General features: G+C 64.5%; 1 protein-coding gene across 1 annotated transcript in view; it reads left to right on the top strand.

Moving 5' to 3' along the window:
* The first annotated feature begins 9,466 nt into the window (after window positions 1-9,466).
* RXRA (retinoid X receptor alpha) overlaps window positions 9,467-27,570 on the top strand; it is a 100,995-nt gene continuing 82,891 nt past the window's right edge. The window contains 1 exon segment of the mRNA XM_057548185.1: window positions 9,467-9,593. The gene's annotated coding sequence lies outside the window, so the exon portion shown is untranslated.

Raw genomic sequence — 27,570 nt, 5'->3', positions numbered from 1 at the left:
GTGTATTATTAATCTCACCTGGCCCGGTGACAAGGTGGGCAGATCAGATAAATAGCCTCGTAGCTGAGCGAGCGAGTGAGAGCGTATCCTTATCGGTACAAAGTAGACGCGGGTGTTTCCGGCTCCACGCCGATGGAGGAGAGGCTGCCTGGAGATGGGGGTGGCAGGACGGTGGGGGCTGGGAGTTCCCCACAACGAGGAGGCTGGGGGGCCAGTCATGCATGGAGAGGAGACAAGACCACTGGCTTCCAGGGCCCATGAGGTTGTCACAGGGGTCCACAGGGAGGTGGGAGTGGGCTGGGTCTTTGAGCTGAGCCGGGGTTGGCTACAGCACCAAGAGTCAAGTTTCAGATGCATTCAGACAGGCTTTTGTTAACCCTATTTTCTTCCCCCGATTCTAAATGTGATAAAGGCTCATTACAGAGAAACGAAGAAAATTATAAAGGAGGGTGTGCAAAGCTCCTGGCTCCGTTGCTAGAACTCCCCACCAGTAACAAACGGGAGGAGGGGCTCCTTTCCTGAGTTTTGTGGATGCGTTTATAATTGGAATTTTTTCCCACTTGGCAGTATATTGTTTTTCGCACACGCATGTATTCTATTGGAGCTGATCCTTTATTACTGTTTTTTTTTTTGTTGTTGTTGGCTGAGCTGCGCGGCATGTGGGATCTTAGTTCCCCGATTGAACCCGCACCCCCTGCATTGGAAGCGCGGAGTCTTAACCACTGGACCGCCAGGGAAGTCCCTGATCCCTTATTATTGAACAGACAGACGATCGTCGGTGTCCGTCGAGGCTGCTTCCCACCTTCCCCGCCGGGCCTCATCTTCCTTACTGAATCTCCCACTGAGTGTCTGTTTCCTTAGGATGGAGAGCAGCCCCGGCTTAGATTCGGGCGTGGCTCTTGCTCTGCTCCCGGTGAGGCTGACGACCGGGTCATCCCCAGGACAGAGCTCTGGCATCACACACCAGTGGGGTGAGGGGCAGCGGGCTTATGTTGCAGAGGACGAAACTGAGGTTGGGGAGAGGACAGCCAGCAGACAGGCTGAACCGACCAGGGCACCTCCCTGAGTCTGAACCCTAGGAAGTGACACCGGTCAGGCTATCAGGGTGACAGTGTCCTGGTCAGCTAATGTTTCTCTGAACCTGGTGAGCCCAGAGGGCCAGCGGCTGGACTGCCGTGTGCCAGGAGTTCACGGGGCCAGCCTGGCCGGCCAGCTCCTCGGGACGGCCTGACGCAGGCGAGGGTGGTGCTGTGTGGGGACGGCAGCTTCCCCAGGTGCTCGGCCTCACCCTCCCTGCCCAGGGGTGACAGGCGTGCAGCTGGCAAGGCGAGAGCTCACCTCTGCTGGTGTCCCTGTGCCCTCCCAGCCAGCCCTGCTGGGAGTTCCCTTGGGCCTTCCCAAGCGTATGCTTCTTAAGACCTGAGACCCAGGGGCCAAAGCAGCAGAGCACTGCTCGAGGGGAGGAGCCCTTAACCAGCTCAGCTCCAAGGCCCCGAGCCACAGCCATCTCCCCAGCCGTGGGCGTGGTGTGGGCAGACTGAGCTGAAAGGGGCCTGTCCGCACAGAGAGGCACGGTGCCCTGCAATATCAGGGACCCGCATCTAAATGCTAGGAAGACCTGGAAATTTCTGGCCACGAGGCTTAAACCGGGTGACGCTGGGACCTGGCCTGGGTGAGCTCAACTGGACTCTGGGTGGAGTGCCTTGGGGGGTGATGGGTGTGAGATGCACCCTGACAGTGACCACGGAGGCTGGGCCCGGCCGGGCTTGATGACCCAGTCACCCAAGCGGTTTCCTCCCGGCTCGCTCAGGCCAGGCCCAGGAGGGGCTTCGTGACTTGATCTCATTCGGTCCGCCCTGGGCGCCACAGGATCAGCCCTGTCATCCCCCCTTAGTGGGGCTTCCCTCCTGATTCGGGGGTTGGGCTGGCCCCTCAGGGCTGGGGGACTAGTGGGCAGGCTCCGGAGCCCCAGCTGGCCTCGACCAGGGCGTGGCCCCGCCCTGTCTCACCCCTGCCTCCCTCCCTGGGGCCTGGGAGGAAAGGGCCTTGCTGCTGTGCCCACTTGAAGCCACTGGATCCGGGCAGCTGTCCAGGCCATGCGTGGGACCCCTGACCGCCTGGTTTTCGCCCCCTGTCCTGCGTTGCCATCACCCCGGGGAAGGTGGGAGCCCTGATGCTCACATCCCGGGAGGAGATGAGGACAGAGTGACCAGAGAGGGGGCAAGGGGAGGGCAGCCCACTGCACACAGGGTCCGGGGCTCTAGGGTGAGGCCGGGAGGCCCCCCGGGTTGCCACGACGAAGCAGAAACCCCTGTCCTGGGAACGTATTGGCGGAGGCGCCTGGCGGGTGCCCACACGTGGCCAGTACCGCCTGGAAGCAGGAGGCGGGGAACGTGGACGGCAGGGGCCCAGGAGGAGCGGGCTTCCCCGAGGGGGTGATGAAGGGCCGTGCCTGCGGCCGGGGAAATGCGCTCACCAGTGACGCTCCGGCCTGGGGCTCACCTTTCCTGCCCATTCATCCTGCCCGTGAGGGTGACGTCCCCCTTCCCGGGCCGGCTGCAGGCAGGTGGGTCTGGGCTCTCGTCCTGGGCAACCCTCTTTTCCAGGACAGCTCAGAAGCGGCTCCTCTGGGGAGCAGGGACCCTGGTTAGCGGGAGAAACAAAGGCAAATAGTCAGTGTCGGCTTGGGGATGGGGATCCCCCAAAGGGAGCTCTGGGGCCTGGGGGCGGGCGGGCGGGACCAGGTGGGGTGGGGCGTGGTGTGGGTAATGGTGGAGAGGGTTAAACACCCCCCTGGAGATTTCTCAGCGCTAAGTCTTTGGGTTCTTCCCAAAGCAAACCCTCAAAGTCTTGCTCAGGGTACATGCCCGACCCAGGGGCTGGAGACTCATTGTACTGATGGGTAAACCGAGGCCCTGGGAGGGAAAGGTGGTTTTTCTAAGTGCAGAAGGACCGAGATGTAAACAGGGATCCTGAGAGCCCACCCCCAGGCTTGCAGAGGAGCCAGTGCCGTGATGGTAGGAGCCTGGCCCCTGAAAACAGCACCCTCCGTCCTCCCCTCCCTCCCTCCGTGAATAGTTTGAGCTCCCACGATGACGTGCTGGGTAGGGAAACAGAGAGCCAGTGGTCCCATCCCCAGGTCCCCAGCCTCAGCGAGCTTGCAGCTTGCAGGCCGGTGGGAATGTCAAGGAAACGGACCTCACGGAGGGACAGAGAGGGTGCGGGCTGTCGTGGGGCACAGAGAAGGCCCAGCCAGGCTTGGGGGCGTGTGTCGGGGGCGGTCGGCCGCCTGCCCACAGGGGCCGCTTTGGGGCTGGACCTTCCAGTGGAATGCAGAGTGGCCGGTGTGGACGACGGTCAGAGCTGCAGTTGGCCTGGGATGGGGGCGGCCTGTGGGCAGGCTGGGCGCTGGCAGGAGGGAGATGACTCGGTGGGGGGCAGGGGGGAGGGGAGGGAGGGCGGGCCTGGCTGGTTTTCTTAGGAGCTTGGACTTTATCCCGAGGGGGATGGGGAGCAGGAAAGGGTTTCTAAGCTGGGAGTGACCTGATGGGGGGGGATGGGGGCGGCGCCAGGGCTCTGCTCTACACTGGGTGGACGGAGGCTGAGGACGGGCCCATCAGGCAGGGGTCTCCGGCCAGCGAGGGTGGGGCCTGGGCCTTCTGGGGCCTCCTCTGTGGGGGTGGCAGCTTCATCGGACCCCGAGCTGCAGCCTGGAGTCAGGCCAGGCCCTCTTGGGACGCTGCTGGCCGAGGGCTGCAGAACAGCGTGTGCCGGGCAGCCTTTGCCCCGCTGGCGGGCGGTCTGGGGGTGGCGGACCCGTGTTTTCAGGGAAGGTTTCTCTCGACGCAAGCCCAAGGAGCGCGGGGCAAACTCCTCCGCTACTTTCCCATTCCTCAACGCACAACTCCTCTTCACGGCTGCTATCAATATCCGCTCCCATCTCCCTATTGCCGCAGTGGCCGCATACACAATATTTAAACCACATTGGTGGATGACAGAGACGTACGGATATTTTTAATCCCAACAGGCTATTACGGTTCATATCATGTCTGCCAAATAAATATTATGAATCATTTCCCGTTATCTTTCTGGGGGCAAGTTGACTACATCAGTGAGATTGCACACAGCGGCTCTGCCCTGCATATTTATCCACCTCTTATGTACGTGTATGTGTACAGAGAGAGATTTATGTAGCAATTGTCGATAATAAATGCTCCCGGTAAAACACATTATCTTCTTGCGGTGTCTGGAGAGGGGTATGCCATCTTCAGAGCCAGGCCCAGGATGGGATCGGCACCCCAGGCTGGGACTCTTGGCCTGAGCCCTTCTCCTGAGCTCCTGGGATATGTCAACATTGATGTCCCTGTTGATATGTTCTCATTTCATATAAAAAAGGCTCCACGATTAGCTGGCTATTTCCTTCCATTTTATAGAAGAAGAGACTGCGGTTCAGAGAGGGCCGTGTGAGAACTGGTGGCTGAGCCGGGTGAGGCTTCCTCCTCCCGGTACCCACCCTAGCACCCAGTTTTCCAAGTCGGCTGCCTGGCCCTTCTCTCTGGACTCGGGTCTTACCATCCACACACCAGTGAGAAGCAGGGAGGTGGGGCAGTTCACTGTGAAGGCAAGAGGCTGAGGTGGGTGGTTGTCCTAAGGGGGTCTGACCGTCAACCTCTATGGTGAATCTGTTGACTTCGGTGCTGGAGCCGCTGCATGACCTGGAGCCAGTCACTGCTCCCCTCTGCCTCAGTATCACCATCTGTGAAATGGGGAAGCAGGAATCTGTCTGCAGGGCTGGGGTGGAGTTGGCGGAGAGGGTGCCTGGCAGTGTGTGGCAGACCTGGCACCAAGAGGTCCCAGGAAACACCAGTGTCTTCTTCCTCTGCTGGCTCGGAACCCTCTGGACCACCTGGCACACTCTAACCCCCGAAGCTGCCTCCCACTCCTCCTTTCCCCCCTCCCCCGTCATCAGTGACTCCTTCCAAGTGGCCTTGGGGTTTGGAGGGAGCATCTTGTTGGAGGCCTCTGGAAGGATCCCACCAGCTCTTGCCTGGAGCTGCCCCGAAATCCCGGTCTTTCCCCACACAGCAGCCCCTCTCCCCTTAGGCCTGTCTCACATGAACTGGTTTGCCCAAACTGCCTTTCAGCTCCCAGAGGTTTGGAAAGAGGCTCCCACACGATGGAGGTAAGCTGCCTGCCTTCAGTGCATCTCATTGAAACAGAGCCTAACCTTTCTCTGGCCTGCTCTGGTCTGGGTATATGGGGCCGGCTGTCCTTCAGGGCTGGCAGCTGCCTGTCGATGGGAGCAGACATTTCACAGAAGGCGTCCTCTCCTCCACTGCGTTTCCGCCCCCCCCCCCTCCCCCGCCAATCCCTTCTCTTCTCCATACTAAGCAGGACAGACTAGAGGCTGAGGATGGACACATAGCTTTCCCGCACTCCCCCACACGATGGAGAGACAGGGCAGGACTCAGGGCAGCTCCGTCTGTCTCGCCATGTGAGCTCAGGTGAGCCCTTGCCTCTGTGGGCTTCATCCCCACCTCCTAGCTTGAGTCATCTGTCACCAGGGACAGAGACTGTCGCCCCCAAAGGAGCCACAGAGACGGTGAGAAAGTGCCCTCTGGGCTGGGGGACTTTGGGACAGGCTGGAGTGCCTAAGCCCCTGCCCTGCCCGATGGGGGCCAAAGGCCCCAACCCCCTGCGAGATCCTGCTGGTTGCCAGCTTGGGATCACACGGACCCTCCCTTGGGTGAAGGAACCGGAAGCAGCCGAGGTGCCCCTTGGTGCCCCAGGAACTGCTGGGAGCCGTCCACCCAGACGCCAGCCTTGGGGGCCCCAGCCTGGCAGACACCGGCCTTTAAAAATATTATTCACCAAGTGATTCCAGAGACCGTTTACAAGACTGAGCTGAGACAGGCGCATGGACTAAACCAAAGTACCTTAAAAAGCATCCTTCGGGAGGGGATTAAAAAGCCCCAAACAAAAAACAAAACCCTCTCAGATCCCAGGTTGTAAATAGATGGATATTACTATAAAAATATTTTTGGCTGCAGGAGCACATGGCAGGAAGGCTGGGGGTGGTTTTTTCCATGGTTAGCTCGGACCTGGCGACTCCAAATGGGGCAGTCACTGTCCCGGGCGGTGTCCTGTGGGGTCATTTGCACCAAGGCGCCCCAGCTCGAGGGGGGAGTGAGAAATAGAAATAACAAGCAGCACACACATTTTCCATCAAGGAGCCCGGGTGTTTGCCCCCCTCCGCAGCCGGCTCCCCTCCCCATTCCGAGCCAGCCGACTCCTGGAACACCCCTGCCCCCTGCCACTCCCGAACCCCTGCAGATGGGAAGGGGAGGCTGAGAGCAGCTCGGCATCTGTAGGCACTGAGGATGGATTGGAGCCAGGTCTGCGTGGCTCTGGACCCCAGGCTCCCTTCACTGTCCACGCGGTCTCCTGGAGCCCTGGGCGAGGCTGGGGCTGGGTGACACCTTCGTAGGTCTCTCTTAGGAACAGACGCCCCTCTTGCATCCTCGGCAATCTGGGTGCTTGTGCCTTGCCCGGCGTGAGGAACCCATATGGAAACTTGCCTGTGTGTGTCTCCCTGGCTCCAAGTGCCAACAGTTCCAAAGGGAGTCTCGAGTTTTCCAGGGCAAGGGGGAAGGGGCTGGGGGATGGTGGATGTGTCTTATTTCCCCCCTGGGCCGGGGCTGCCAAAGGGCCTAATTCACTGTCTTATAATAATAGCGATAACAGTAGTGGCACTAACTATCACGAAACTCTTCGGGCCCAGACTCTCCCTGCGTTACCTTGTTTAGTCATCTCCATGACTCAGCGGGAGGGGGTGGCCATGCCCACTTTACAGATAAGGAGACTGAGGCACAGGGAAGGGAGTGACCTGGCCAGGCCACACGGATGGTAAGAGGCAGAGCTGGGATCGGCCCTTGCCTGTTCATCTGGGACCACACCTCCACATGAGTACCCTGGGCATAGGGTCTGGCCCCTTGGTAAGGGCTCAAGAGATGTTTGTTGAATGAACGACTGATCCACGGCAGTGGAAGCACCCCCCACCCGTCCTCATCCAGCAGAGCACGGATGGGCTGTCCACACGGGATGTGACACGAAGGCAGTGCTGCACTGCAGGTCACTGGGGGGGCCGGGGGGCCCGTGCAGGCTCACACCCTCAGTGGCCCAGAGGTTCCAAGGACAGGCCTTGGGTTCAAACGCTGCCTTCGTCCTCACTGCAGTGTGACCTGTTCCGTCGTGTCACCTCTCCCGGCCTCGCTGTCCTCATCAGTCGGGTGGGCTAGCAGTGCCCCCTGCCCATGGGCTGTTGGAGCTTTCCTCCTCGTGCCCAGTGGGGCCCCCGAGTGGCGAGGGCATCTGGCCTCTTCTTCTCCTGCAGGAGTGGCGAGGTCTGACGCGGGTCAGGAGGACAGGCCGGGAGGATGGGGCTCAGATGGGCCACTGACGCTGTACGTGGCTAGGGCCATGCCAGAGGTGACGGAGACAGGCCTGAGAACTGGGGCTGGCACACGGCACGCACCCCAGACGTGTCAGCACCCGTGTTTGCTCCTTCTCATCCTTTCCCTGGGTGCTTGCCCGCCCCCAGCCCTGGCAGGAGGAAATCAGTTGTAGAAGCGGATGGCTGTGCTGGGGGAAGGGGGGAGTGCGTTTGTTGTGATGACAGTAGATGAGGACCACACTTACACAGGCTGATGCTGGAGGGAGGGCCAGATGGGTCGGCGGCCCAGGAGCCAGCAAAGACGGGGCTTTCTCCGTGAGGGGATGGGGCACGGATCAAGCAGAGGCCGGGGGACAGGACAAGCCTGGGCCGTGGCCTGTGCTGGGGGAGGAAGGGCTCCCCAACCAGCACTTGTCCCACAGCGCCCCGCCTCAGGATGCTCCAAGTGACCCGAGGGCCTCCCTCCTGGAAGGGTCTCAGTGGCCTTGGTGGGATCCAGCTCCTGGCTGTCCAGTGGGAGGTGGTCTCGTTGCTCCCCCATTCCACAGAGGGGAAACTAAAGCCCAGAAGGGTGGTGAGGCTGGCTTGAGGTCACACAGGTGACAGTGGTGCACCAGGCAGTAGGACCCCCTCTCTTGTGAAGGGCTGTGGTTGTCCCTGGGCAGCGGTGACGGCCATCCACAGTCATCACCTCCCTATCAGTGCCCCCTGGCCCGGGGGCCACCACGTGCAGCCTGTGTGACCTTGGTAAGCCCCTCTGCCTCCACCCCCCACCCCAACGAGCCTGGGTCACCATTGGGAATATGGGTCTAGCAGGGGGCTGTGAGGAGGGCGGCGCAGCGCTGGGCAGCCGGACACAGGGACGGCACGGCAGCGCCTGGCCTGCGCCTGCTCAGGAGGCTCGGCTCCGCGCAGGTAACTCATACCGAAGCCCCAACTCCAGCAGCCCAAGCGGTCGGGACAGGCGTCCTTCCTTTCGCTTTTTTTTTTTTTTTTTCTTCCTTTCGCTTTTAAACAAACAAGTCATGAATTTAAAAGCCAGGGCAGAGAACTGTCCAAGGCGTAAAAATAGCCACCGGCCACTAAATCAGCACCCAACTCTGGTCAGCTGGTCCCCAGCCTGGTGCCTTTAAAGAGGGCTCCCAGAAGCCAGGGCCACAGTGCAGCAGAAGCGGGAGCCCCTCCTTCCCGGTGGGCCAGCGGCCGGTCCGTGGGGGCGGGGCCGGGGTGCCCTTCGATCTCTCCGATTGCCCTGAGTGTGAAAGTCGGGGGCAGACTGGGGGCTCCAGAAAATAAAACACTCCCCAGATGACGGAGCCGAGCCTGTGCTCCCGCGTCGGGGCTCACGGCCACTCGGAGCCTCAGTTTCCCCACGTGCCGGCCAGGGTCGGCGCACAGCGCCGCCAGCCGCTTTGTGTGGCCGCCCAGACAATGGCCCGGCCGTGCCGGGCGCTCCAGCCAGGCTCTCCGCCTGCTCCGCCGGGTGGTTTTTTTTGGGGCAGGCCGGGGAGGGAATACTGCTCCCGCCCCGCCCCCCCCGCCCCTGCGCCCCCGCCCCCTCCCCCGTCGCCCCCGCGCGGCTCCGGGGAACCCCTGGTGGAGGGAAACTTGCAAGTTTGCACCGCGCTCGCCCGCTAGCTCGCAACTCCGCGGCTGGGCGGGCGGCGCGCGGCGGGGCGGGGGGCGCGCTCCGGGCTGCGGAGCGGGGGGGGGGGGGGGGAGCGGAGGGGGCGGTGCGCACCGGGCGGGCGGGGGGACCGGCGGGGGGTGCGCTCCGGGCGGGCGGGGCTGGGCGGGCGCGCAGGCCGGGCGGGCGGCGGCGCTGCGCCGAGTCCGCGCCCGTCGCGGGCCCCCCGTCGCCCCCCCGCCGGCGCCGCAGCGGTCGGAGCGGGGCGCGGGCGCGCGCGGCGGGGGCGCGGGCGCGGGCGCGCGGCGGCGGCGCGCAGCACAAGTAGTTTACATTGTTGGGCGACTTTTGCAACAACTCGCCGCGCCGCGGCCTCCGCGCGCCGCCGCCGCCGCCGCCGCCGCCGGCTCCCGCCGCCCGGGCCCGGCCGGCCGCGCCGGGGGCCGCCGCGCTCGCCCGCCTCCCGCCGCGAGGTCGCCGCAGACATGGACACCAAACATTTCCTGCCGCTCGGTGAGTGATCGCGGGCGGCGGCGGGGGCGGCGGCGGCGGGGCGCGTTCCCGGCGCGCGCGGGGGCCCCGGCCAGCCCCGCCCGGCCCCGCGCCCCCCGCCGGCCCGCGCGGAGTTGGGGCGCCGGGCGGGAGCGGGTGGGCCGGGCAACTTTTACCCGGGCCGGCCGGCCGGGCGGGGAGGGGGCGAGGGCGGCTGGCGGCCCCCGGCCCGCGCCGGGCCGCCGACTTGGTGGCGGAGCGGGGGTGGGCAGCGGGCGGGCGGCGGGGCCGGAGGGGCGGCCGGTCGGCTGGAAGGGGGTGGCTCCTGGCCCCTCCTGGCAGCGGCCCGCGACCCCCGCCCGGGCGCCCATCTCCAGCGGGGCGGCGCAACTTGTGCGCTCCTAGCCTTCGGCCGCCCTGGCATCGGGACGGCCTCTGCGCCGCCGCCTGGGCTGCCGAGTCCAGCAGGCCGCCGGCCCTGGAACACTCCGGACTCCTCCTCCCCCAGAGCAGCCCGGGCGCGGGTGGGCAGGGTCGCCAAGGGGCCGTAAGACCGGGAACATCAAACCTGGGGAGGCCCCATTCCAGAAATGGGGCCCCTCACTCTGGCGCACCAGAGTGTTCTCCGGGCGTTCTCTGGAGCTGGCCCTGCACTTGGGGTGGACACCCTAGAGGCACGGAGGGCCGGTTTTCCTGTCCTCCCACTGCCATCCCACCCAGTGGCTTCCCTGCCCCGGACTGCTCTCCAGCTCAAGGCCTGGACCCACGGAGGAGGAGGAGGAGGGAGCATGGCCAGGTGCCCCGAGCCATCGTCCTCCCTAGGGTTTGGGAGCCAGTGAGAGGCCGGGAAGGGGGGAGGGGGTGGGGAGACTTTATAAATGAGCCCGGGAAGGATATTAATTTGGTGGTGGGGCCGGCAGCTAGGCTGTCAGGCTGGGTGAAGGATTTGTGCTGAATGGAAATTAAAGCAGCTGATTATGAATGAAACCCGCGGTCTATTGCCCCTCCTGCCTGCCCACCCTCCTGCAGCCCGGGGTGCAGTTTGGCCACCGGGTTGGCGGCCAGAACTCAGCACAGCTGCAGAGACGTTTGGTGAGATGGGGAGGTGGAGGGGAGCCGCGTGGAGCTGGCCCCCCTCCCCGGGATGTGTGGGCGAGGGTCTGAGCCCTCGGCGCCGGCTCACAGAGGGGCATATGGCAGGGTGACTGGGGCAGGGTTCTGAGTTTGTCAAACCTAAGGAGACTCCTTCCCTGACTCTGTACAGCGAAGACCTCCGCAGGCACCAGGTTGAGCACCCTCCTTCCTCCCCAGAGCCCCCAGGGTGGGTGCTCATGCCCATTTTGCAGATGAGAAACCTGGTTGAGAGAGACTGAAGCCACAGGCTACAAAGTGATGGATTTTGGATTTGAATCCCCAGCCTGTGGTGACCGTGTGTGTGGAGCAGGATTGAAAGCTGAGTTGTTTGACTTGCCACTGCCAGGCCTGGCGTGGGCCTGGCGGGGCCCCGTGTAGGCCGATAGCCTCTCCTGTCCCCCGTTAAAGCTTTGCACACGTGTGTGCACATACACACACACAGCATCCCTCTGGAACAAGAATGCTCAGCTCTGCCTTTGCTCCCCTCCTGGCCCCCGCGATGAGGCAGGGCCATGGCTGGGTACTTGGAGCGGGACAGGTCCCGGTCCCTGACATCCTGGGAGGGTCCTGGGAGTCAGCACACATAGGGCCCAGGCTGTAGGGTTGCTGTGCTGCAGTCCCCGTCAAGAGGAAAGGTCACGCCCCAGGAACCTGGGTAGGTGTCGTGTTCCTCCCCCCCCTTCCCCCCCTTCCCCCGCCCCCCCCGCTGCCCCCCCTGCTGCAAGTAGGCTGGCTGGGGGAGCTCCTCTCCTTGACTCAGCCTGTGGCCTCCCAGGCAGCCCATGCCCCAGGCCTGAGTGGAGAGCCCTGGGCTCTGATTACACTTTATTTTTTTCTAAGCTTGTGACCAGCTCTGAAGTCCAGTGGAGTTGAAGGTCCATTTAAGCGGCTACTTGCCTAAGCCCTTTTGTCAACATGGCCTAATCCCTCGTTGGGGGTGAGTGTCAGGAGGCCCGGCTTGTCCAGGCGCGGCTGGCGACCCAGGGCGGACCTGGAGCTGCTGGGCGGGTGGCGTTGCCCCTTATGGTCGTCCGGTCACTTTCAGGGCCTTGGGCAGAGGGCCTGCTCCTTCCAGCACCCATCGCCTGGGGCTCGGTGGGCTTGGGTACTTGCTGTCACCCGCCCGGGAGTCTCCCAGCGGCTGAGCCTCCCAGTGGTGGCGAGGCGGGGATGAACCCAAGGTACAGATCTGGAGGCCAAGGAACTTGCCCAAGGCAGCCCCTGCTTCCTGCCCCTGCTGCTGCTGCCCAGGGCGGACCAGTGCCCATGCCCATCGGGGGGAGACCTGCGCTGGCATCAGGCCGGACAGTGGGACTGGAATGCTGAGTCCGCAGTGTCCCAGGGTCTCAGACCCCAGACCCCTGGCTGCTAGTAGCCCATTTGCCCGGGGAAGGGTGGGGGGCAGTAGCAGAGCAGGAGGTCCACTGGTCACCCTCTGGGCAGCTCTTGGAGACCTGGGAGAGCTTGGAGCCCTGGTAAGGGGCATCTGGTAACATCAGAGCCCTCGGGACCCAAAATAGAGCACATTCCGGGGCCTCCCGAAATAACAGGGTCATGTGACTCTCTGGAGGCTGGGCTTGGAGGCTGGGCTTGGAGTCCGGCCTGGGAGGCAGTCCTGTCTTGGCCCGGGCACTGCTGACTGTCGGGGCGTTTGTTTTGGTAAACTCTGGAGGGGGCTCTGTTTGTTGACGGGGGAAGTGTCAGGGTGAGAAAAACAGCCCTCAGATGGGTGTGGCCGTGGCTGTGGCCTTGCTGGCCTGCATCCTTGCCTGGGGTCGGTTGCCTGTCTGACGTGCCTGGGCCCAGTGTGTCGCCCTGACCCACTCTGCCCGCACGTGGGTGGGGCGAGCTGGGGACCCCCAGGGGGAGCCACGGAGGGCGGGCGGGCAGCGCTGAGCTGGGGTTTGGCGGAGTTGAGCGGGCAGCCCTGCTCGCCCCGGGGCAGCTGCTGGGGGCCTGATCCCAGCTCCACCGGCTCTTCCAGCTGCGCCTGTCCTTCCGGGCCTGCGGGGAGCTGGGCCTCCTCCAGGAGGCCCTCTGCCTGCCTTCCCCCGGCCCCTGCCCCACCCCCTCTGTGCCTCTGTGGGCGGGTTTCGGTTGGTGGTCCTTGTCTCCCGTCCTGGGGGCTGGTGGTGGGATTACTGTGTGGTACAGAATGGGGCTGGGTGTGGGTACCACGGGCTCTGGCATCAGGAGAGGGGCCGCTCCGTGAGTCACGGGGGGACAGACTTGGGCTGCACAGGAGGTGGTGTGGGGTCGGGGGGAAGGCCCCAAACGCCTGCCCAGAGCCAGTGGAAGCTGCCTCTGGACTTTCATTTTCTTGGCTTGCCCGGGCTCTCTCTACAGTTGGTGTATTTCCACGGTAGGCGGTGGTCTAGAGTAAGGCCTGTCCTCTAGGAGAAGAGGGCCCCTGGGCCCGACTCAGCTGCTGTCTGTAGGACAAGAGCAGAGGCCACTGAGCTGGCTCAGGACAAGACCTGATCCTCCTTCCCTTTTCCACCCACTCCTCGTTTGCCAGAATTTGTCTTTGGTAGCTGGCTCTGGTGGCCAGGGCCTTGAGGTGTCCCATCGACCGGTCTGTTCCTATGGGAACTGACTGCAGGCAGGGTTAGGGATGGGCAGGGGTGCCGGCCCTTGAGAGCCTGGGTGGCTGGTGAGGTTGGTGTCCACTTGGGGATCACCTTCAGTACCTTTGCCCTGACGTGCACTGTGCAGGTCTGTTTCCTGGATGCTGTGGAAGGTGCGGGGAGAGGGCCGGTCCCCTCCCCTCCCCTGCCTGCACTGCTTACGTTTTCCAAGGAGCCGTTCCATCTTCACTCTCCCTTCCTCTCCTCCTCAGGCCCCTTTGTCACTTGTCCCCCCTACCTGCTCTCTCTCGAATGACCCGGCCATTCCCGGGGAGGGGGCGGCGGGGTCCCTGGGAGCTGCACTTCCTGGGGGACTGTGTCCTCTTGTGGGCTGGTGGTCAGGCCACTGGGGATCGGGTCCTCTGTCCCTGCTGCCTGTGTGTGTGGCCTGCCTGCCGGCCTCTCGGAGCCTTAACTGTCCATCTGTAAAATGGACACGTGTGTCGGCCCTTCTACGGTGCTGGCGGAAAGGCAGCCCATCTTACTGCAGGGGCGTGTCTACCTGACGGCCCTTCTTCAAAGGCAAGGCCTGTGGCCAGAGCCTCCCAGTGTCCCCTGCCTGCATCAGCGTGGGGCCCGGTTCTCGAGTGTTAGACTGAAACAGGACCACAGAGCAGAGGCATGGCTGCTGCTGTCAAGGCTGCGGGACCCACGCTGGAGAGGAGGGCTGCCCCCGGCCTCGTCTCCCACGCTGAGCGAGCACCGACGTGGCCCCTGGTCTGGGCGCCCTCAGCCCTGCTGGGTCCCTGCGCTGTGCACCCTCCCCGAGGCCCGCAGGAGGTGGTGGGGCGAGGGCCTCGCTTGCACGCCCACCGAGCCTGGTGCGGGATGTTCCGAGCAGTCGTGCCCCAGTGCTTCACAGAAAGAGAAATTGCACCCTAGAGTTACAAAGCAGTCGTCTAGCTCAGCAGCCGAATGAGCCTGATGGAGCAGAAAACAGCTAAATAAAATTGGCCCGGGCCGACGCAGGGGAGAGTGGGGACACACACGCGCGTGGCGGCCCCGGTGTGCACACACTCACGCGGCTGGAGCCGTGTGCTCGCTCTAGGCCCTGCAGCCGGGCCCTGCCTGCGCTGTGCCTGGTGCTGTCTGTCCTGTGTCCCTAGGTCTGTGTGTCCTCTCGTCCCTGGGACCCGCGTGAGTGAAGCAAGTGAACGAGGCGGTCACTCAGGGACCCATTTCCTTGGTCTCTAGAAGCCAGATGGGCCTCCTTGGCCCACGTCTGTCCCATGTCTCTAAATCTCTTCCGACGTGTCCGGGGCACTGTGCCGTCCATCCGAGGACATGATGGCTCCGTTCACTGGGCGCCTGCTGTGTCCCTGGGCCTCGGTTTCTAGGACCTCGTGACAACCTCGCGGGGCCCACGGAAATGTGAGGTCCGTCGCAGTCTTTGTGCCGTGCTGCGCCTCTGGACGGTTCGCCTGCTTTTTCTCAGCACTTTGGTTTCCCAGTCGCGGGGCCTGAGCACCAGCTGGGCCAGGACCAGTCCCTGGGGCGCTGCTGTCCCCCGACCTCCTGATCCTCAGGTGGCATCTTCAGAAGCCACTCTCCTGGCGGGGCCTGGGTCTGTGCCCCGTCCTGGCTCCCCGGGAGCCCTGTTACGCATGTCGGGCCCTCAGGTGAGTGAATGTTTTGTTCTGGGAGACGTGGTGGAGGTTGACGCTTCACTGTCCCCGTCTGTCCCCGTTCTGTCCCCGTTCACCCCTCGAAGGCCCTCTGGGGAGTAGAGACCCCGAACCTCCTCCGGGGCTGTCCCCGGCTGGGGGTGGGGCAGGGTCGATAGACTGGAAAACCACGGGCTGGGTGACAGCTAGAGGCGCAGCCTCAAGACCCCCGTGGCCTGGGGTCCCCGTCTTCGCCCCGCCAGGGCAGAGCTGTCTGGCAGCAAATTCCTGAGGGACCTGGTGGAGGTGCTGGGCGAGGACAGCCACAGCTGGTCCCCGGGGCGGGGCAGGGCCTCGCTTAGCTCTGCGTTCCCCGCCGGCAGCGCACACACATGTACGTGCACGTGACCGCAGACCTCCACGCGTACACGCGCAACGTGCACACAGGTGCACAGCTGTGAACACACACGCACGTACGAACGCACGTGCACACGCGCGCACGGGCCCTCACGCACCCAATCCCACGAGCGCGCGCGCGCACAGACACGCGTGCACGGACGCGCACACGCGCCTGGCCTTCCCAGCTGATTCTAATAAAGTCTCAATGAGCTTTTCCTTAGAAGGACTCGGGCCTGCTGGCTGGCTTCAGTCCCCACGGCGCCTGGGGAGCACCTGCCGGGCGCCGGCCGGGTCCTGCTGCCCCGCGGAGCTGGCTGTGAGCAGGAGGGCGGCCGGGCTTCCTGTTGGAGCCGGTTCTGGCGAGGACTCTGAAGCAGAGGCAGGGTTGCGGCGGGTCCGGGGGAGGGGTGCTCCGGGGGGCAGGGTCAGCTGAGACAGGGCCCAGCGGCCAGTGTAGCCGGAGCTAGGAGAGACGGTGTTGTGTGAGAGCTGGCTGGTTGACACGGTGACCAGGAGGGGCCCCGGGGCCCTGGGGTCGGAATTAGGCCTCCAGCTGTGTGCAGAGGGTGGGCTGGAGGAGAAGGGTCCGAGGTGGGCTTGGAGCCCGACAGGGTAGGTGCCCCTGTGAGTGGGCTCTGGCTGGGTCTCTCAGCACAGCGGCCTGCACTGGGGGCGGGGACCCCAAGTGGCTTCCTGGGGGGCGGTCAGGCTGGGCCACTGGGTTGGAGATCTTCACCTCCCTGAGCACGGGGCTGGGAGAGGACGCCCCCCACCCCCCAACTCCTGCCCGGCCCTGGCTCTTCTCCTCTCCCCTTCTCCCTTCCTGGCCCGTGGGCCCTTGGCCTGTCCTTGGGGACGTGCTCTCCACCCCATGGGCCCCCCATCACATCAACCGAGACGTTCCAGGGCCTAGCTAGTGGCTTCAGCTAGGGGGCCTGGGATCTCTGGGAAAGGTGATGGAACAGTCTGGAAGTCAAGAGGGCTGAGCCCAGTCCTGGAAGGACGTGTCGGGCCCGGAGCACCGACGTTGGGGGACGGGCTGTCTGTGCCGGGGCAGGGCGACCAGGCCTCCTGGGGTCAGAGCAAGGACTCGAGGACCAAGGTGGGGACTGACCTTGGGGCTGGGAAGTGGGATGTTGGGGGGCCCCTCGTGGGGCTGGAGCCACTGAGGGCCTCGGTGTGAGTTGTTGCCCTGGGGTCCCTCCTCGTGAGATGTTCACGGCTGGCCCTTGGCTCTAAGTTCCTGAGACAGGTGTGGGGAGCGCCGTCAGTTGGGGCTGGGGACACAAAGAGGAGCCCTTGGTCTGCTTCCCGGTGACCCAGAGCCTGGCCCCGGCCCCCCTGCGCCTCCACGGGCTCATCTGGGCAACAGTGGTGTCTCGCCGTGCCTCGGTTTCCCTGGCTGTGCCCAGGGTTCGGGGCCGGTGGTGATGGGTCTCAGCAGAGGCCGCGGCCGTCCTGAGTCTGGAGCCTCCTGCGTGGAGGGGAGGGGAGGAGAGGGAGGGGAGAGCGAGTTGGGCCCGGGCCAGCCGTGTGTAAATCCTGCAGTGGTCATGGATAAACCCCGCGGAGTTCAAAGCCGGCCCCGGTGCGGCCGCTGGGCTGTAATGAGGTTACTGATTCAACTGGCTTCCTGGTGCTGCCGCCCAGAACCGAGGGAGGTTGGGGAGCCCCGGGGAGGGAATCTAAGTATCCCGTAATTGACCAATTTAGCTTAAGTGTCCGCACTGGCCCCGGGCAGAGGTCAGGTGGTGACAGCCCAGGTGGCCGGAGTCGCTGCGCTCACAGGCTCTCTGCCCGGCCTTCTGGAGCAGGCGCCGTTGGGCGGCTGGCCCCGAGCCCCTACCTGGAGGTCCCTGTCCCGGTCCCCTCCCTCCGGTCTGCGAGGCCGTGTCCTCCGGAAGCCTGAGTGCTTTTCCCGGCCAGAGCCAGCCAGGCTGTGCGCGGTCTGTCGCCTGTGAGCCGGCCGAGTGGAGTGCGGGGCGGTGGGCTCAGTTCTGGACTGGGTGCCGGGCTACCTGGGTTCAGCTCCGCCGCTTCTCATTCGGACGCGGGGTGACGACGCAGCCTTGTAGGGACACGGGAGGGTCAGCCAAGAGAGTGCTCACGGTGGGCTCCGAGCCGTCCGGGAAAGCACCCGTGGTTGAGGAGTCAGGTGGAGGTGACCCACGACCGCCGTCAGTGGCAGCTCACCCCCCCGCGCCGTGGAGGATTCGCCTGGGACCCTGGCGAGGGGCTGGTGAGCCAGCCCGGCCCCCGCTCTCCAGGAGATGCAGGCCTCCTGTCCAGGGAACCCACCTTGCTGGCTGTTTGGCCCTCAGAGGCCGGGCCAGGCGTTGGGCGGCATTGGGCCGCGGTGGCAGGGCGGTGGCCTGGGCTGAGTGCCCTCCACGTGGACAGGCCCTGGGGTGGGGCTGTTGTGTCCACATTTTGGGGATGAGGGCTTCAGTCTCGGGGAGCTTCAAGGATGTGCCCAAGGTGCCCTGGCTGTGTACCCCCGTGACCTGGCTTCATCTGGAGCGGCTTTGGGGTGCCCTCAGCAGAGGCTGTCACTGCTGCTCCCAGGAGAGGCCTGTATGGTTGAGCTCTTGGGGTGTCCCCTGAACCCCCTTGTCTTGCCCCACCTGGGCAGGCTGGTGGTCACCCCTCCCCCGCCTCCGGGGGGCAGGAAGGCCCCTCCCCTGCAGGGCTGCAGCCCGGGGTGGGGTGGACGGTCCAGTTGGCTCTCTGAGCAGCTCGCTGCATGCTCGGGCAGGTCCCTTCTCCCCGCGGGCCTCGGTTTCCCTGGGGCCTTGTGGCTGCCAGAGGCCTCTGCTCCTCCCTTCCTCGGCCCTGTTCCCCTGAGCTGGTGGCCTTGCAGTTGGGGTGGCAGAGCTGGGGACCCCCTCCTCAGGAAGTGGCTCTGTGCCCTCCCCCTGTTGAGGGGACAGCAGCTGAGCTGTGGGAGCTAGGAAGTCGGCTGCGGTGGGGAGTATGGTCAGTCCCGCCGAGTCCAGCTCTGGCTTTCACCTGGGAGTGTTATGGTGAGACGGTTTGGGGGTAAGCAGCGTGTCGGGGGGGAGTAACCTTACTGATGGGGGCTGGGCGGAGCGGGGGCAGGGCAGCTGCAGGTGCTGTCATGCCAGCCACCACCCAAGGCTGGGCCGGCCCCTTCTCTCCTTGGGCCCTGACATCCCCAACCTGGAATTCTCCGCGGGCCCCCATTGCCCCGGTGTGGAGCTTGGGTCTCTGCTCAGTGTCACATGACCCTCAAGCCTCTCCCTCCGCATCAAGCACCGCTCACCCTGCTCTCTGGCTTTCTCGTGTTCAAAGCGTGCTGGTGTGATGAATGAGTGCCAGCGCTGAGCTGGGGGCTGTGTGGCCCTGGGCTGGCAAATTTACCTTTCTGGGTCTCAGTTGCCCCACCTGTAAACTGCCTGGGAAAGTCAGGGAGGCTTCAAAGAGGAGGTGATGTCGTAGTTAGGTTTTACGGGGTAAATAAGAGTTTGTTGGGTGGGCAGTGGGTCGGGGCCCTCCCTGGAGGATTTCAGAAGGATCCGACTGCGCTGCCAGGCTCCTCTGGCTGGCCCCTTGATGGCTGGTTACCGGTCTGTGCTGGCGAGGACCCATGTGAGCGTGAGGGGTGTGGTCCGCTGCTCTGGGAGTGATTAACCTTGGGGGGAGGTAAGGCTGGGAGTGGGCCTGGCTGCGACCTGGCCACCCCCAGCCTGGCGGCAGGCAGCCCCTCTGAGCCGTTTTCTGCGGACCCGATGTCCCCTCTGCTTCCCGGGCCCTGGGATGTCCTGGTCTGGAGCATGGCCCACGCTGGCCCACCTTGTGTTCTTACCCCAGCTCGGAGCTCCGGCTCCTGGGGGGAGTGGCCAGAGTTGGGCCCCTCTCTGGGTGGAGCAGCTGGGGGTCCTTCCCCCACCCGCCTGTCTGTCCCCACATCCCTTGGTCCATCCCCGAAGTGCCCCTGCCCCCACCTCGTGGAGCCTCCTGCAGGAGTGCTGGGCTGTCTGATGGTTCCTCAATTCACCCCCTCCTTGCCTGGATTGAGAAAAATGGCTCTTACTGGGGCCAGAGTCCACAGGAGGTGGCGGAGCTGCCCCCGCCCCGCCCCTGCGCCTGGACTTTCTGCCCAGGATCAAGGTCAGGAGGAGGGCTAGGAGGTGGGGGCCTTGGGCAGTGAGTGCCAGGCTACTCTGAGCTCAGACGGTGGCGAGGCGGGCCACAGCCTGGGGCAGGGCGGGGCAGCGCTGGTGGCCACCTTCCTGGGTCCAGCTGGAGGGGTGCGGACAGCAGGGACGAGAGCCAGGGCCTTCCCCCTTCCCTGTTCTGTCTCCCTGGGCAAAGGTCGGGGCGCCAGCCTCTGCCCCCAAGAGGCTGATCCCTGCAGACTGCTGACGGGGGATGGGTGGCCCGCTCAGAGCCCCTGGCCTGAACCTTCCGGCTCTGCCACATGAACTTTGTGACTTGGAGCACGTTACTTCCTCCCTGTTTATCTTGGTTTCCTCATTTGTGAAATGGAAGGAAGGATGTTGGGCCGAGTCGGAGGTGGGAAGTACAGGGCTGGCATGCCGCTGCTCCACGGCCGGGACCCTTGGCAGACACCGCCAGTCGGGCGCGGCTCTTTCCCCGCGGGGCCTGAGACCGCGGAGCGCCCCTGCCCATCAATGGGCTTGGCTCACAGGTCTAGTTGGCTGCCGAGCGCACAGCACCAGGCGCTGCACCAGCCTCAGAAAGCGTTTGTTGACTGAATTGGTGCTTTCTGCAAATGTCTCCCGCACCCCCTCCACTTCAGAAACGTCGCGGGGGGAGCCCACCCCTTGCAGAGTGACTTTGAAAGGCATCATTGTTTGAATCACCCTTCTTCTGGGGGTCTGTCCCAACTTTCAAGGGAGGGAAGTCCTGCTGTGTGTCTACCCTGGTGCTGATTCCTGGGCGTGGAGCAGGGAGAGCCTGGCACCATCGACAGAGACCCTGCCCTGGAGGATCCCTGGGCTCAGCTGGCAGCTGGAAGCCCTCGGGGAGCCTGAGGCCAGGGTTCCAACCCTGGGTGTCCCTGTCCAGGGCTGAGCCTCCCACCCTCTCTGCTCTGTGTGCTTTAGATGCAGCTGCCACCTGCTGCTGGACGGGACCTGGGTGTCCCTTGGACTCAGTGCCCGGATGCAGCATGGGGGGGGTCCTCAGACCCAGATGACTGCCTGTGTCGAGACGTGGTTCCTTCCTCTGCTGCTGAGTACGTCTTGTTGACACTTGGCTGGTGGGGCGAGAGGGTAGAAATCAAAGCCTGGCCGAGAGGTTCAGAGCAAAGCTCCCGCCTGCCAGCCGTCTGTTCATCCCTCTGTCCGTCTGACTGGCTGTCTTGTCTGCGGACGCCTGGACCTGCTGGTCCCTGGGGAGGCAGCGTTGAGTGAGGCTAAGCCCCCAAGATGGTGAGTGGTGCTTGGGGTCATAGGGACTGGGGTGGACTGCCGCCACACTACCACTTGTGTCACCTTGGGCCAGAGTTTTTAAACCTCTCTGGGCCTCAGTCTTCTTATCTGTAAAGTGGGGCTGATAATGTGTGTCAGGGTAGATCACTCGTGGTTGACAAGTGTGGTCATGCCTGCTTTCACTGTGGGGGAGGGGACAGTGTGAGTGTGGCGGTGGGAGGACTACTGGAAGCAGGGCGGGCACAGGAGAAGGGTTATCAGCTTGCCCTGGTGTTCAGTGGGTTGGGCTGTCTGAATTGGGTTGTGAGGGATGCATAGGAGTTTGCCTGGGAGAAGTCAGTTTCTGCGTCCACAGATCCGCATGTTAGTGTTGTCCGTCTGAGACCTCCCACTCAGCGTTCCTTGAATCTGCCTGTGTGGCTGGAGCCGAGCCAGTGAGAGGAAAGGGTAGAGGTGGAATCAGAGAGTGCGGAGAAGCCTATGGAACCTCTGCCCCGGGGAGGTGGAGCCACTGGAGGGTCCCGGGCCAGGGAGGGTGGCGTCTGGCCTGTGCTTGGTAGGAGGCTGTGCTGCTGTGTGAGAAGGGGGGGGCAGAGGGCAGGGCAGGGGAGCGGTAATGAGGCAGAAGTGGTCTGGGGCCTTTGGCCTGAGCACAGGAAGGGTGATGTACCTTTTACCAAATGAGGAAGACTCTAGAGGAAGGTCTGGGGGGCAGTCAGGACTGTGGTGTAGGATGCAGCCTGACACCTGGGCCCAGGCAGCTGGGCAGTCTGGAGCACGCGCCTTAGGTCCCCATGGCCTGGCTGGCGGTCCCAGCTTAGTTCCGCAGGTGTAGATGGGGCTTACGGTAGCCTGGGTGCCTGAGAGTATGGGAGATGCTGCGGGCAGAGTGCACAGCACAGCCCGAGATGTCCAAGGCCTCTCTGGGCCTCCCTCCCAGGCTGGAAGGGTGGGCAGGCGTGCGGGCACAGCCGCCGGCCTGGGACAGGCTGCCACTGGGCGTTGGATCCCTGCCGACTTATTCCTGGCTCCCGTGGCTGGCGTGGGATGGGATTTATAAAAAGGAAACGCCGTGGTGCTCAGAGGGCCTCCTCTGCCGGGGTGCGATCTGGCTGCAGGACCGCGGGCAGCTCTGGTTCTAGGCTGACCACCCCCCAATCCAGGTGCTGCCCCTCCGACCCCGGCTGGCACCCTCCCCACCCCAAGTCCCAGGGCCACGGGGCAAGATCGCGGCTCCCGGTGCCCTCGCGTCTCCCGGTGCCCTTGCTGGCTGCAGGTCTCGGGAGAGGCGTGCTCCCCACGTGTGTCTTCCGGCTGCAGCAGCCGCCCTGCCCGCACCTCTTTGCTGAGACTTATCTGCTTGTGGACAGTTATTGTGTCTCCTCGTTGGGCAGCGGGGACGCTCTCATGGCCGGCTACCGGAGGGGGGAGGGGATGGCTCCCGAGCCCGCGCTGGTCCTGCACGTGGCTGATAAGCTGTGGAGCTCGTTATTGGAGGGGCAGCTAGGGCCCCCCACCCCCTCGGCCGTCACGTCCGTCCTGCATCGAGGCCAGGCCTTGTGCTCTGCCCGGGCCCCCGGGCGAGGGGAGGGGGCAGGCAGATCATGGCCTTGGGGGAGTGAACGGGCCTCGTAGGGACCTGGGGGTCTCAGGGAATCCCTCCAGGGCTCTGGAGATGGCCTGCCCCGGACCTCCCTCCCCTGCTGACCCTCAGCCCCTCTTGGTGGCTGGCCCTGCACGCACACACGCACCCCCTCCCTGGTTTCTGAAATGACTGTCATCACTCCCGTCGTATCCCTGGCTGTCTGGGCTCCTCGCTCGGTGCTTGGCCACTGGCCCATGTGCCTGTGTTGGGTGGGCTGCTGGCGTCCCTGACCTCGGGCTTGGCCCCCAGGACCTGGAGGCCAGAGGGCCCAGGGTCTGCTCTTTTGTCCTGTGCTCTCACCCATGGGACCCCCAGCTCGGGCTCTCTGGCCAGCTCAGAGGGTCTGTGGGCCAGAGGGGGCTGGGCAGCAAGGCCAGGACTGGGAGTGGCGTGTGCTGCCCCCCGCCCTCAGGGACCCCATCCTCCCCAGACTCTCCCTGGGGACTTGGAACCAGAACCACGTGGGGCGCAGAGCTCGGGCAGGGTCACTCCTGTGGCCGGGTTCTGGAGCCGGGTGCACGTGTGCGAGCCTGTGTGTGTGAGCGAGGGGGTGTGAGCGTGTGTGTTCCGTGTGTCCACGCAGGCAAGTCCAGGCCAGGGATGGGCCCACGGCCCTCTCGGGCCGGCTTGCTGTTAGTTTGGGCCCCGAGGGCTGGGAGCCCCGCTGCCCGGCCGGCGTGGGCAGCACCCCGGGTGTGTGCAGGGAGACGTGGGCGGGTCCGAGGCAGGTGACGCTCAGAGAAGCAGCGGGGCCGAGGGGCAAGTGAACCCCTCGGGAATTGGGTTTTTTTCCTGAGGGCCGGAGGATTGGGAGGGCCGAGAGCAGATGTTCCAGAAAGACCTGGGGCTGTCGTGGGAGGGGGTTTGGGGCCGAGCGGTGCTGGATCAGACCAGCCATGTCACCCCCATACCTCCCCAGCCGGTCCCCCAGGGCTCACCCCAGTTCCCAGGCCTGGGTGAGGGGTTAGACGAACATCAGACCCAGTGGTGGGGGCCGAAGGGGCCACGGGAGTGACAAGGGTCCTCTGAAGAGGGACACAGTGGGTGGAGGCGCTCGTCCGCGGCTCGTGTCCCACTGCCCCGGGCCTGGGCTCGGGCTGCATCACTAATGGCCTGCAGCTCTCCCGTGCCCTTTCGACGGGCACCCTCGGCAGACTTGGCCAGTCGATGAGCGTTGATCCAGCAGGTGCCTCCCTGAATGAAGCGGGTGGTGGAGGGTCCTTGCCTGCCAGGGGCGGGGCGGGGCGGGTGGTGGGATGTGTGAGCCGCGGCCTGGCCCTCTGGCTGGGGTGCCTTCTCTTCTGTGGGGTTCTGCACCCTGGGAGAACGAGCCGGTCTTGAAGCCAGGGTCAGTCGTGCACACTTTAGTGAGAATGAGCCTAACGCCAGCCCTGGAAAGGACTGGCAGGAAAGGATGAGAAGGAAGACTTCCTCTAATTGTGTGATAAGGAAATTGAGCTCTGAGCCAGGCCAGTGAGGGCCAGGCCTGGTCCTCACGGTAGTCTGGTGCTCTTATCTCCTGACTGCCCACCTCGGGGCAGAGCGGCGTGCAGATGGGGAGGGTCCCGGAGGGGACCCTGGCAGAGAGAGGTGGTGGGCCGGTGTTGCCGGAGCCTCGGGCAGGGCAGGGTGGGGGTCTGCAGCCCTGGGAGGGGGCCCAGCTCCCTGCCCAGGGTCCCACAGCTGATGAGTGGCAGAGCTGAGATTTGAACGCGGCTCTCGGGATCCCTCTCTGAGGCACTTCCTGCCCAGGGTGCACAGCTGAAGTCCTGGGAGGAGGGGGGATGTGGGGAGAGACATTCCTCGTCCGGGAGGGGCCCAGAGCTGAGCCCGCCCTGCTGGGCCGGGAGATGCCGTGTTTCCTACACAAACAACCGGGGCTGGCTGGAGCAATTTTATTTTTATTTCCTATTTTTACTTCCCCGTTGGCTCTTTTTAGCAACTCTGGGTTAGATGGGCCCACGCCCTCCAGTCTACACCCGGCTTCCTGGCTCGGGCCTGGGGCCTTGGGGAAGCCAAGTGTGTGTGCGAGACCCGGTTCAGCAGCGTGGCTTGCACACCCTCGGTGGCGGGGAGCTCACTCTCTCCCCGGGTATAGAGTTCTGCAGGGTGGCCCCTTTCCATCCCCTGGGACCAGCCGTGGGGAGTGGGTGGTGGCAGTGGCGGTGCCCTAGCTCATGACTCAGTTTCCTCCCATTCTCCCCTGGTTCTCCCCTGGAAGTTGAGGTTGGGGGTGAAACCTCATGACAGAGGAGAAAGGGTGACCAGTGTGGGTGTATCTGCTGGGTGGGGTGGGCCAGGGACATGAGGGTAAATAAATACTCAGTGTTTCTCCCTCTGACTGGCTGGGCAGGGTGCCCCGAGGGCAGGGCTGGGCTTGGCCTCATTCAGACTGTATCTACTGCGGGCCCAGGCCCGACCCTCTGAGGGACCAGCTGTGCCAAGGGGTTGGCCAAGCCCGCCTCCGGGACAGGGTGGGGGGGTGTTGGAGGGGCTGGCCCGCAAGGTCTTCCTGTGATGGGTGCTGCTGGCTGCGGGAGACGTGGAAACCCCAGGTTGGGGGCGTCTCCCCAAGGGCTTACGACCCGGCCTGGGGCGAAGGGACCCTCGCCTGCCTGCGTGGGCACGGCTGGGCCCTGTGTTGGCATTTGGCGGTTGGGGGCCCTGACCTTGGGGATCAGGCCCGCCGTGGCTCCCAGGCCTGGGTGGGGCTGGGGTTCAGGTGGAGGGCCGGTGGGCTGCGGTCCACCAGGTGGCCTGATGCCAGCCTGTGCCCAGCCCACTGCACTCTCCCTTTGCAGGTGAGGCCTGGGTTCAGAGGCCCAGCCTGTGCCCAGCCCATCCTCGAGGCCACATAGATTGTGGGCGTGGGGCCGCCTGTCCCGTGTATTTTGAGGTGCAGAGAACCAGGGTGCCAGTGCCGAGGCCCCGCAGGTGCCGGGGCCCCAGAGCCCGAGCTGGGAGCACTGCATCTTGCTGTCTGCCCCAGGCCTTCAGTGGGGAGGGGCTGGGCAGGACGGGCCAAGCCATCGTGGCCAAGGGGCAGGGTTTATCCCGGACCTGCTGCGGGCCTGAGCACTTGGCGAGGGGCTGTGAGGTCAGAATAGAAGGCCCACGTGGTCCTGACATTGGGGAGCTGCTCGCTGGGATGGGGACGCGGGACACAGATGTTTTCCACTCAGACAGGTCCATCTCACCAGCACTCATAGTGTCCATGTCAGAGCGTGGACCAGTGAGTCTGGGTGAGACCCCAGCGTGCCGCTGGCACCTGAGGACACAGGGCTCTGCGGGTCAGGAAGGGCTGCCAAGGTGAGTGGGGATGGACAAAGAACACAAGCTGGGGTGGGAAGGCCGGGGCCCGGACCCGTCCTCCTCTGCACCCAGAGGTGCCTGCTCTGTGCCCGTCACTCCACCTGTTGGCAGTAAGGCAGGTGCCAAGCAGCTGGTTGATCCTGGACTCTGTCCTGCTGAGCCCCACTGGTACCTGGGACCCTCTGCCACCCTGTAGGTGCTGGGTGGACTTCCCAGGCTGGCATGGGCCGCCCCAGCAGTGCCCAGACATACCTGGTAGGTCTGGGATTCTGACTTGAGGGGCCAGTGGAGGGCGCTGAGGGAGGAACCAGCCCGGCCTCTCTTCTGGCCCTTCCTGCCCTGGCTGGCCCAGCTGGACTCGGCTGTGGCGGTTGTCCTGTGCCGAGGTGGCCTCTCCTCCTGGCGTGAGTGCTGTGGCTGGGGTGATCCTGGAGGTGTCTGGCGGTGCGTGCACGTGTGGCTGCCAGGATTGTGGGGAATCTCTTGATTAGAGAACAGAAAACCGAATCCCGTGGCCCAGGCCGGGGTGGGGGGGCACTTCCTCCCTGGAGAGGCCCTGGAGATTATGGGATTTCTACCCGCCCCGCCCTGGGGAGGTGGCGTGGGCAGAGGGCCATCTGGCTGGTGGGGCTGCCTTGTCACTGCTCTGGTGAGGGGTTCCTTCTATGAGCCTGGGAAGCCACGTGTGGGCTGGGTGGCCCTGGCGTGCTGCAGGGGGAGGACTCATGTGCCTGGTTCGGGTCCCCACTCAGCCCTTTGCAGCCGTGTGACCTGGGGCAGCATCTCATTCTCTGAGCCTGGACTTTGTCATCTGTGGAATGGGGTGATGACACTTACTTCTAGGGTGGTCGTGAGGGTGAACTTAAGGAGGGCCGGAACTTTAGTTCTCGCCTGGGAGCAGGGAAGAGCAGAGGCTGGGGGCCCCCCTGACCCTCAGTGTCCTCATCTGTGGGCTGGGGAGAGGAGTTTCTTGCTCTGGTGCTGGGGGGGCCTGAGGCTGCCCCTCAGTGCTCTGCGGCAGCCAGTGATGGGCTAGGCCATGGGGGGAGGTGCGGGCGTTCTCCCCTGGGAGGAAGTGTTTCCCTGGGAGGGGCGGTTTCAGGGACCGCTGGTTCCAGAACCTTCTGGGGCCCAGGAATCTCCCAGGGCCAGGAAGCGAGAGCCATTGCCAGGTGCAGCCTTGATGCGGACTTGGGGGCTTAAGTCCCTTGTCCAGTCCCCACCGGCTTTCCCTGCCTAGTGTCCTGGGCAGGGGAGTGCGTTCAGGTGGGTGGCTTTCTGGTGGGCGGGCTCGGGGGACCAGCCCCCCAGCCCCAGCGAGCACGGCCCCAAGCCGTGGAATGGTGTGATTCCGGGTTTGCTTCTTCCTTCAAGCAAAGAGGATCTTTCGAAACTGTGGGAAAGAGCATTTCCTCCCCAAAGCCGGGTGCGGGCGGGGGCTCGGTCAGCAGATGTGACGTCCCCGGCGCCCTCTTTCCCTTCTGCCCTCCTGCCTGCGACACTCACGGGCCCATTGCCGGCCCTCGTGGGCCCACCAGAGTGGGGTGCTCAGGCCTGTCAGCTCTCCCCCCAGACCTGGCAGTCTCCCTCTGGGGCCCCACGGGCGGAGCAGAGCCCCGAGAGGTCCCTGCTGGGCCGCGCCGTCTGCGTTCCCACCTCTGAGCCTTCACGCACGCTGTTCCCTCTGCCTGGCGGGCCCGCCCTGCCCCTGCTCCGATGCTTTGTCCCTGCAGCCTGACTCCAGTGCCACCCCACCTTGAAACAGTCCCCAGGCCTGAGCCCGACGTCCCTGCCTTCTGAGGGTCCCTGCTCCGGGCCCCAGGAGGGGATCTGGCCAAGTGTGGACTAGTACACCCTGTC

The sequence above is a fragment of the Balaenoptera acutorostrata genome, chromosome 6, assembly GCF_949987535.1.
Source record: "Balaenoptera acutorostrata chromosome 6, mBalAcu1.1, whole genome shotgun sequence".
NCBI lineage: Eukaryota > Metazoa > Chordata > Mammalia > Artiodactyla > Balaenopteridae > Balaenoptera > Balaenoptera acutorostrata.
The sequence above is the reverse complement of the archived record's forward strand: the minus strand, read 5'-3'. Positions and strand labels throughout refer to the sequence as shown.